The sequence below is a fragment of the Sceloporus undulatus genome, chromosome 10 (assembly GCF_019175285.1).
Source record: "Sceloporus undulatus isolate JIND9_A2432 ecotype Alabama chromosome 10, SceUnd_v1.1, whole genome shotgun sequence".
In the NCBI taxonomy this organism is placed as follows: Eukaryota; Metazoa; Chordata; class Lepidosauria; order Squamata; family Phrynosomatidae; genus Sceloporus; species Sceloporus undulatus.
Window position 1 is genome coordinate 4,364,901 of NC_056531.1, and position 11,619 is coordinate 4,376,519.

Genomic DNA, 11,619 nt, shown 5'->3' on the forward strand with positions numbered 1-11,619 from the left:
GTGGCTTAATGGTTCTCACCTGTTGCCACTTAACATGATGCAATCCCTACTACAAGCCTTTGCATCATGTCAAGTGCTGTGACTTGGCAAGCTCAGCCATGCAAAATATTTTTGCCATTGTTTAAAAGAATATTGTTCCAACAATTCCACCTCAACATTAAGAGGACCTTCATGACAGTAAGAGACGTTCGACAGCGGAAGACACTTCCTCGGAGTGTGGTGGAGTCTCCTTCTTTGGAGGTTTTTAAGCAGAGGCTGGACGGCCCTTGTGGTCTCTTCCAAGTTTATGGTTCTATGGGCCTGAACAGACAGGCCAAAATAAAGCTGTTTCGGGTCACTTTGGAGGTATGCTGTTTAAATGATACATGCATCTCAAGAGTCCAGAAGCTGCGCTTCTGTTCTTAGGACTGGAGTGTGGCTTTGGCGCGGCTTCCAGACTCTTAGGACACATGCATCACTTAAACAGCATACCTCCAAAGTGACTCGAAGCAGCTTTATTCTGGCCTGTCTGTTCAGGTTCTATGTTAGCATAGGCCTGTGGAGTTTGGGATTGGTCAAGCTGAACATTGGACTAGGCCAGTGCCTAGCGGTGGTCTGTGGTGGTGCCATGGACTAGTGTCAATCTCTGAGACATTATCTGTCAGTCCCTGGAGAGCTACTAGAGTCAGAGAACTGCTTTCACCAGAGCTAGATTTGAGCAACTAAACTCTATGGTAAGATTAGGTCGGTTCCAAAAAATACCCCACCACGAAAGAACATGTATCTGTGGTGCTCCAGCCATAGAGGACATTGCACATATCCTGTTCAATTGTTGCATATATGATAAGGAGAGATCCCATTTCTTACAACCTTTTTTGGTTGGAATGACTAACTGGGATCCTATTGTTAAATCGTCTCATTTCCTCTCAGGAGAGAACTTACATTTAGTGCGCCTAAAAGCTGCTTACTTGAGAGATTGATTTGTCATACAAAACAGGGTTTCGTGCCACGGGGATGAGTTCATTTAAACACTCCCTTTTTTATTTCCTCCACAACCTCATGTTTTAGTTTGTTTTTATTCTATATTTTTGTATTTTATCAAACTTGTTTTTATTCAACGTGTATGGGTCTCAATCCCCTAGCTAATTTTATATGAGTTTTAGGAGTGATCCTGGTTTTATCTTTGTATGTACTTTGATATTCTGATATTTGTATTTTACCATTGGTATGATCAGTTGACTAATCAATAAACGTGCTGTTGATGGAGAGCTACTAGGAAAAAGAAAGAAACAAACAGTGGCCCAAAGCAGCCACTTTCTTCATACTATTCCTGCAAGCGTGGGCTACACATTTGTACTCTTATGATCCGTCCTTTCTTGCATTCTTTATATGTCATCTTTTTTTCCTTTATCGCACCCTCCTAGAGCTTGCTGTCTATCCACATTGACTTTTGAAGATGTTTCCCATTTTTCGTCTTCCATCAGACGGTTTGCAATTGTGCTTTTTGCAACTCCTTCAAGAACTCCTTGAGTGTCTTTTTTCCTTTAGCATGTCTAGCCATGAGATTCCAATCAACAATTCTAGCACTATATCAAGTAACTGGTGTTACTCAGTATTTATTGGCCTGAATTATGTTTGTACTGTTAAGTTTTAAGACCTTTTGTACTTATATTTTCTCATGCCAAATATCCCCAGCTTGTAATATTTCCACGTTTCCATCCTTATTGAGGCTTTTAGCTACATTTCCATCACACAGCTTTATTACTTCTGTTTCAGCAATTTTATCCCAATTTACTGATACGTTTATCACTTCCAAATGCCACTGAGATGTCTTGACTAAATATTTCTACAGTATCTGGTTAGGGCCCAATTTCTAATAGTGACCTTCCATACAGTCAGCATTGAATAAATGGTTTATTTTTCCAGATTGCTTTGATGTTTCATACCCATGATTTGTTTTCTTTAGCTTTACTGAAAACAATAACGCGGCAACAATGAACAATAAGGGAGGTAAGGAACCATCTTGAAAAAAATAGTGCCCAATATTAACTTTGCCAAGTTTTTATTCATTGACTGTTATTGTGGTTTCCTGTAATTTCATTATAGCTGAGGGGGTTTCCCGGTGTGGAAACTGGGTTATTTCATTGGCGTCCATATTTCCCCCAACTGCACTTTGTGCACTTTGTGAGGGGCTACCTAAAAACCGACAACCCGGTATATTCGATACCGGGTTTTCCCCCCGCCTCTTTTTGAAAGATCCACATCGTTGCAAATGTGAATGCACTATTGAATCCATTTGGATTGCTCTGCAACGGTCGTTCCCAAATAGGAAGGGATGGGTTTAGTAAGCAGGGTGGAACATACACATCCCACCCAACTGTTGCCCTCCTACCTGGGGACTCTCCCGTTTTCTCCTGGCAAGTGGTTTGCCATGGCCATCCTCTGAGGCTGAGAGAGAGTGACTCCCCCAGGCAAACCTATAATGGGTTTTCTTTTGGCAAGGATTCTTCAGAGGGTTTTGCCATGGCATCTTCTGAAGCTGAGAGAGGGTGACTCTCCTCTGTCCCATTAGACTGAGGATACAATAGTATACAATCGAGAGAAGGTGGGAAGCAAAGTGACGAAGGTGCGCATCACTCAATTGACATTTTTTAAAAAACGAGAACAATCGGACACGTTAGAAATAGTGGCTGCATTTTAAATCGATACGATGGCAGTGTGAACGGCAATAGGGGTCAAAATACTACAGAGAGATTCGATCGGGGTAAACTTAGTGGGAACTTTGATTCGGTTTCACATTCCCAAGGAGATCCGAATTCTGATCGGTGCAAAAACGCGAGTGTGACTGAGCCCCGAGAGGACACCTGTGACAAATGATCAAGCACTAATATCTCCAATCCATCCTATGTGCAGATTTGTCTTTTCATCTTTCGCAGTTAGCCTGAATCATTTTATCAATTAACAATTGATCTTTGGTTCCTTGGGAATTGGGGCAATTACTTTGGTGTTTGTTTGGATGCAGAGAATTTGGAATTAAATGGGACCAGACCGAGGTAGTGATTATTCCTGTGAATAATTTAAGCATTGCTGGCAAATGGTAATTGGGTGGTAATTTGCTGGAGTAGATCCTCTCTCCCCTATCTTTTACAATTAATGCTGCTTTCCCTGTTCTCATTCAATCTTCAATAACAGTTGTTTTTAGAGAGGCGTTGGATTGCTATGCTAGCCTTGGATGAAGGCTGGTTGGGCGTCTCAACCAAAATCCATGAATGTCATTTCTGGGGGTGTGCCAAATTCTTGGCTTTCTGTGCTTCCTCGGTGATTTTTTCCCCCTGTTGCAATTAAATTATCTTCCATCTTTCTTGAGACGACACACCCCTCCTGCACATTGATGCTACTTTTTCATGATGGTGGGATTGCACAGCACTGATGGTAGCATTGTTACTGCCAAGGCTTCCCATGTCAGGGCCCAAACTAAATGTGCCAAATCCCCCGTTAAATATGATGGTACAAAACCCAGAAACAATCCCCATACTTGATAGATTGTCACTGAGGTCCACATGAAATGCTGGACTTCCCAAATAGATGAAAAGTGGACTATAGCAGTACATCTCAAGCTAGCTGATGCAGGGAACTAACATTTCCCCCCCACTCTGCCAGGGTACAATACAAATTGAGTCTCCCTTATCCAAAATGCTTGGCACCAGAAGTTTTTTGGATTAGTGTTATTATTATTTTTATTTCGGAATACCTGTTTTTGCATATATGCCCATAGCAAGGTATCTTGGAAATGAGACCCAAGTCTAGATGCAAAATTCATTAATGTTTCATGTACACTTTATGCACATAACCTGAAGGCAATGACTTCCTTCGTCCCACCCAGATACCATTCCACTGGATGCCCTCCCATATGACCAGCTACACAGTCACATGTGCAATGCACTGCCTGCACTTGCATTGGTGCACTGGCGTGCCCACTGATACACTGGCAAAGTTCAATCATGGAGGCCTCCCCATACATGCCCCTTCACCCCATACCCCTCTATCAGACTGTATAGTATGTGCATGTTGTAATTACATTCAATGAATTATTGGTGATCGTATGTTTGCTTTGCCACAGTCCTGTACTAGTACCAGACTGTTTATATGGTGGTGCAATGATGCACATCTTCTGCCTTTAGTGGGAGTATCCCAGCTTCTTTTTGCTCCTGTTTTTAGCCCCAGAGAGTGACTTCATTTCACTTTCCACCCGCTTTCGCCTTGTGTGTCGTCTAAACACCCTGCCTTCAAAGTAGTTAGAAGCCACTTTATTTGGACTACCCCACAGAGTTGGAAGAAACCTCAAGGGCCATCAAGCCGAACCCCTGCTATGCAGAAACTCACAATCAAAGCACTCCAGCCTCTGTTTAAAATCCTCCAAAAACAAGGAGACTCCAAAACCCTCTGAGGGAGGGATTCCTGAATGCATGGAGTAAGCTGGCATGATCGCGTTTCTATTCCCATGGCTAAACAATACTTGCCCAGAGCTTGATCTCCATCCCACCAACATTGAAAGAGCCCATCCGCTATCAACTCAAAGCAAAATACACTTCCCTAGAGACATAATCATGTGTTTTGCGCATCACCTGAAGAAAGTAGTAAGGAAACTTACCGGCACGCCAAGTCTCACCCACCAAGATAATGCCTTACAAATATACCAAGATGTTTCTTCTGAAACTTTTCAAAATGCCATGGCTTTGAGCCATTTACCTCATTCTCCCAACAAGTGGGCATAAAATACAAAGGGTGCTTCCCTTTTAAAGAGATTGTCTTCCACAATTACTGTTATGACTGCAAACATCTAAAACACGCCTGCTCCACACATGTGAAGCCTTAGTCATCGAAGTGCCCCAGGAACTCGAAAAAGAGTCGAAAGATGATACTTTTTCTTCAGCTGCAGCCAAGCCCATGCTGCCATGGAATTCTGGGAACTGTGCTTTTAGCATTCCCTGTCCGAGAGGTCTGGCGCCCGAACAAATGTCAGTCTCCAGAATTCCACAGCACTAAGCCACGGCAGTTAAAGTGATGCCAAACTGGATCATTTCTGCGGCGCAGATGCATCCTGAATTTCCGAACTCAGTTAACTGCCAGACGTGACATTCGGTTACAACTCTGACCGCAAATTTTTATTATTAATCGCAAAATTATCGTAAACTGTCACAAGCACCTAAAGAGATGAGAGGGTTTGGTGAGCTTCTCTATATTTTTGTGTTAATGCATGCAAATAGGTAAGGAGTTGACTGTCAGCGTTGTGATCCTGTTGGTTCATTTCATAGAATCATAGAATCGTAGAGTTGGAAGAGACCGCAAGGGCCATCCAGTCCAACCCCATTCTGCCATGCAGGAAATCTCAATCAAAGCATTCCCAACAGATGGCCATCCAGCCTTTGTTTAAAGACCTCCAAGGAAGGAGACTCCACTGCCCGCCGAGGGAGTTTGTTCTACTCTCGAACAGCCCTTACTGTCAGGAAGTTCCTCCTAATGTTGAGGTGGAATCTCTTTTCCTGTAGCTTGCATCCATTACTCCAAGTCCTAGTCTCTGGAGCAGCAGAGAACAAGCTCGCTCCCTCCTCAATATGACATCCCTTCAAATATTTAAACAGGGCTATCATATCACCTCTTAACCTTCTCTTCTCCAGGCTAAACATCCCCAGCTCCCTAAGTCGTTCCTCATAGGACATGGTTTCTAGATCCTTCACCATTTTAGTCGCCCTCCTTTGGACACGCTCCTTTCTGGCAAGTGTGCGGAAAAACGGCACCCCCCCCCAAAAATTTTATTACCAGCAACATAAAAAGCAAAAGCAGACATTCAGAAAGGAGGTGACTGGGTTCATTAAAGGAAGAGACTGATTGTCTCGAAAGGTCACTTCAGCTTTGGAGCAATCGCAGGGGGAGAGAGAGAACAGGAGGACAGTCTGATGACTACTTAGTAGTAATGACATTTTGCACTTAATGAATTAGTTTGTAAATTGCAAGGAAGCAGCTAGCCATTAAGCTGATCAAAATGGCAGAGGGATGAGTGGAGATGGAGGGGTCGGCGACGGGGAGAAGAAAACAAGACCCTTTATCAAAGTGCAAAAGGTTGTACAAAACGCATACAATCTAAACACACAACATCGAGTCTTTTTTAAAAAAAGATTATTAAAGGCACACTTAAAACTTTAAGGGTTTGTCAGTATGAGGATCTCCGATTCGCATTCGGCACCGATTTGCAAATAATATTTGCGCCCCGCTTTCCCTGCATCGTTCGGCGTGGCTTTCAAAAAGAATTGGGAAAAGTCACAAGGCAGTCAAGAAATAATAAACCCATGATTAAAAAATACCCTTTAAAAGGGGAAAGGGAGAGAATAAAGCACAGCGAAAGGCAGAAAAGAAAACCAGAAAGTTTGCATATAATTATAGCAGGCTAGCAAGCCAACTCATTCTCAGATGATGTTAGACTGCAATTCTTATGAGCTCTACCATCAGCCAGTTCAAAGATATAGCCATGTTAGTCTGTAGAATCAGTATGTAGAAAGCTCTTGTAGCACCTTTGAGACTCACCTGAAAGAAGTTGGCAGCATGAGCTTTCGTAGACCTCAGTCTACTTCCTCAGATGCTTTTGTCTCCACCAAAAGCATCTGAGGAAGGAGACTGACGTCTGGGAAAGCTCCTGCTGCCAACTTTTCTTTCTTTCAGCAAGTCTCAATGGTGCTGCAAGATCTCTCTACGTATATCAGCCAGTTGTGAAGAGTTTAGAGGTGCCAGGTGAAATACTTTCTTAACTGAGGTGCAACTCTGCTGATGCCTTCTAGAACACTCTACACCATCTTTCCCTTTGGTCAGACTTGCAGCGTGAGCTGATCAGGCCTATGGTCGCTATGTGTTTCCGTTACATTATAAAGTGCCATAAAACGCCATGAACACTGAAGGTGTAGGATAATGTTGGGCAAATAGATCATTAATTAAAATCTTGGGTGCATCTGCACCATAGCAGTGATGCAGTTGATACCACTTTGAGTGCTGTAGCTCCATCATATGGTGTCCTGGGATTTGTAGTTTGACAAGGTCTTTAGCCTTCTCTGCCAAAGCGTGGTGGTACCTCACAAAACTGCAAGTCCCAGGATTCTGTCGGATAGAGCTAGGGCAATTAAAGCGGTGTCCAACTGCATTGTTTCTACAATGTAGATGCACCCCTTGTCAGTTGATCTGTCATCTGGCTTTCCACCATTAACTGAGAGCATTCAAATAGTTTGGCAAAGTTGCCAGTGCTCACTCAGGCATGGCCTTTCTGAGACTTCGGAAGGACGGCGACAATTTTGCACAACTTCTGCTCTAACCCAAAAGCGTCAGCGCTTGCGTCATTGCCGCCGAGAAGTGTTCAGCAACCGACTAAATGATTTTAGAAGAGCGCAGGGTAACAGCTGTGCGGTGGCGAGCCGCACACACCTAATTCATATAGGCTTTACTATGTTAATGCCAGGAGCCCAGTCTGGTGGTAATAATGCCCTTATTCTCTGCTATTTCCTCCACAGGGTAAAAGATCACGGTGCATTAAACGCAACGGATGTGGCCTTTGAACCCCAAACTGTTCCTTGGGCAATAAATCAGAAACCTGCCATGGAGGCACAATGGCTCTGAAATTAATTACCTGATAAGGGTGTCTGTCTGGTCTTCTCTGACTTCCAAACAGAAAACACTGGTGCTTGCAAAACTCGGATGGAGTGGGGAAGAGAGGAAGGGTCAGCAGAAATCCTTCTTGCAACAATTATGGCGTAACTTGGCTGGGTAGTCAGAGAGGGCGGCTGGCGCCAACAATGCCAACCGCCATGTGTGAATTTAGAACTTCTGCAGGAGCTGAGCTTTCTCAAAATAAAATAAAAAAAATGGAAGTGGGGAGGGACATCTGGTTGCAGGAAGTTATCCGACACACAAGGTCTGCTGCCATGGTGACACCAATTCTTTCGTCTGTGCCCATGACATCCGTCTTTAGAGGCTTGTCGTGCTTTTGCAATTGCCTTGACAGCATGACTAAGCATTGGCAATCCCCAAAAGTCACCCACACTCCTTTTTTCCCCTTCTCCTCGTCCATTTCCCCCTAGAAAAGTTGTGAACTACAGTTGCCAAATGCACAGAGAAATCCCAGCGCCGTGGCCTGCTTGCGTCTTTTCGACAAGCATGAACGCATTACGCTTCCCAAGGCATAGAAGTCGGTTCTACAGGCTGCTAGTATTTGGCGTGAAGGATGCAGGAGCAGGACTGGTCAAACTAAAGCTGGCGACATTTTGAGATCCATATAGGTATGCTGCAGGGAGGGCGAAGGCAAGCAAAGAACACAAGCAAAGTGCTAAAAGGGCAGAGCAGAAGGGAATCATAAACAGGGATGGTGGCAAAACAGAACTCAAGTGGAAGGGAAAGCAAGCAGATATGTTCAAAAGCGAACACATCCATCCAAAGTTGGAATAGTCAGGTTATAGGAAGCTAGACTAAGGGGATTATTGCATTACTAATAAATTTATCTCTTCCGAGTTACATTTGAATTCGGGATGCAGACGGGGATTATCGCACGGATTCTGCCACTGTTGCCACCTCCCAACTACATGCAGGCAAAAATCTGGCTAAAATCCGCCCTCAATTGGTTGCTTTTCACTTTCAGGAGCTTCCCAGCTTTGCAAATTGGCCAGTTGAGTGCGGATTTTAGAGAGATTTTTGCCTGAATGCAGTCAGGAGGTGGTAATGGCAGCAAAATCCAGGCAATGATACCTGGCTGCATCCCAAATTTGAATGCAACTCAGAAGAGGTAAATCAAATTTATTAGTCAGGCGATAATCTCCTAAATTAAGAAGGAAATGAGACGTAGAAACCTAGCAGTACTAGAAGTGAGTGACTTACAATGAACAGGAATAGGATATTTTGAATCTGATAACTCCATAGTATACTACTCAGGTAATGAATAGACAAGAAGAAATGGGGTGGCAATAACAGTGAAGAAAGATGTAGCACACTCAGTCACATCTGCTCACATCACCCATCACTCTATGCATGGTCATCTTCAGAGTGAAGAAAAGTGACTTTGTTCCCCAAATTCCCCAAATGGCTGGAGGTTTTGGGGAGCTGCAGTCCAGTACTTCTCCAAACTCCGATCATTTTGGGAGAAGATTTGGGCTGCAGAACTTTAGCTCAGAGATCCAAACCAACTGGGAAGGTTTACACAACGCAACTTTTAACATCCAAATGTACGCACCTCCGCATGCCGCTGCGGATTTGGTTTTGCTTTGTTGGAAACGCAAAAAAGGGATTTTCTTTTTGCAGACCCTTTTTCTTTTCTTTTCCCTTTTTTGCTTTAGAAATCACTTTCTTTGAATGATCTGTTTCATGACAATTCCTGCATAGTTACCAGGTGAGAGTTTTCTGGGACAGAGAGCTATGGGAACACAATGGAGCAGTGGAATACAATGTTCCACCATTAATCTTACAAGTGATTACATCTTCTTTAAAGGGACAGGAGTTAAGATAAAATTCCTGTCAGTGGCAGAAGCGATTAAAGATTTAAAAGAGACGAGAGGCATTCCTTGCGCAAGTGCAACCGACGCTTAACAGAAATCTAACTAGACACACTTCCTTTCAAATTCTGCTCTCATCCAGAACCATGTGCTGTCAGCACACTCCCTTTTGATCACTCACCCGAGTTTGGATAGAGCTGCTTCTGCATTCTCCAAAACTGTTTTACTCATGGCCTAAAGTGTGAACACCAATCCCTTTGTAAACAACAGCAACACAGAACATGGGAACATTACTTTTGGACTGCAATTGGTGGACTCGCTGCCCAAAAAAAGTCATTTTTCCAAGCGTTTAACTGCAGGTGGAAAGAAGCGATTTGTGCAGCGGCGCATACGTTGTTACAATGCACGGACCCCACTTCTGAGCAGTTCAGACTTTTCATTTCAGATGCTTACCATATATACTCGACTATAAGTTGACCTCATGTATAAGTCAAGGGCAAATTTGGGGACCAACATTATGGATTTAGCTATGACCCGTGGATAAGTCGAGGGCAAAATTTAGGGACACGTAGCAAGGGATTGAAAGGATGAAGGAAAGCAAAACAATGTCAAAGAACTTACAAAATTCCATCAGACATAACTCTTTGTGCTTACTCTTAAGGCTGGATGGATGAGAGAATGGAGCGGGTCAGTGCTCCACATATTATACTCTTACTTTTCACCAGGAGATGATTCCTCCTTTTAAATAAGAGTTAAGATACAGTACTTACATTGACTCATGGATAAGTCGACTCAGTTTTTTTGGGCCCATTTTTTGACCTGAATTTCTAGACTTATACGTGTGTATATACAGTACTTAAAGCACGTCTGCCTCAAAGAAGATCACTGGAGACTTAGGGAATTTCTGGGCCAGGATGGCACATTGGCTACTTACCATGATTCAGGGTCATTGTATAAGAGGAATTTGACACAAAGAGGATGACACCCATCATCTCCCAGAGAAAGGCAAAGAAGCAAACGCGCTAGCTAGCGTCTTGCTGTCAGCCTCCTCTATCCTGGCAAAGCTGGAGATAAGAGCCACAGCAAAACAAATAGATGGTGTAGAAGAAAAACGACCATAAAACCAGAAAATGCATCAGTAAGCAAAACCAAACCATTCATCAAACCATTAGTAAGGTCTGGCAGAAAACTCTGAAGATGTAGGTTGCAGAAGCCTTATGCCGCTCCTAATGGGACAGCAGGTGCTCCATTTCTATAATAATCTCAGAATGGAACTTCACATTAACTATTTGATATTCTTTAACATTGTGTACACGCTATGTAAATTTACGGCACTTTATAAATAAACTTGAATAATAATAATTTAAGTTGGTGAGAGGAAGAATCTAAGCAAAGTGGCATATTCCCAACTTCCACTTTTCTTATGGGGGAGAATGGCTGCCTCGCCTATTCAGGTTTTACCTGCTGGAGCAGCCTTCTGCCAAATATATATGCAGACAAACCTCAAACTTCTCTCTATATTAACCAATACGTATTCCCACAGTGACATTAATCATAACAAAACTACTGAACCCACTGATCAAATTATTAATTAGTAATAAACAGAAGCTAGTTATTCCAATGACAAGCTAAATACAATAACTGAACATATCTTAACATAGCTGAACATATAATAATTTAGACGTATAAGAACAACTGTCTAATTAATTATCTCTAACAATTTGTAAGCTGCTCTGGTAGCCTTTTGGCTGAAGAGTGGGGTATTAATAATAATAATAATAATGATAATGATAATAACAACAACAACTGTCACCAGAATAATGTCTGAGATTATTAACCTAACTCCATAGAGAGTATAAAAATCATCCCAGTCCCAAATCTATTCATTTTGGGTCTTGATTTTGCGTTCCTCCTCAGCTTTATTCTTATATTTGATATTAGTAGTTCATGCAGTTCATCAGTATCAAATATTTAATGTCAACTCCTGCTATGGTGATCTTGATTGTCCTACTGACGGCACATAAATTGACAGTTACTTATAGCAGAATTCTGCTCGTAGATCTATTAAGTGGAGAAGGGCTTAGCTGCCCTGCTCCAAAAAGGATATTTATTGCTGCAA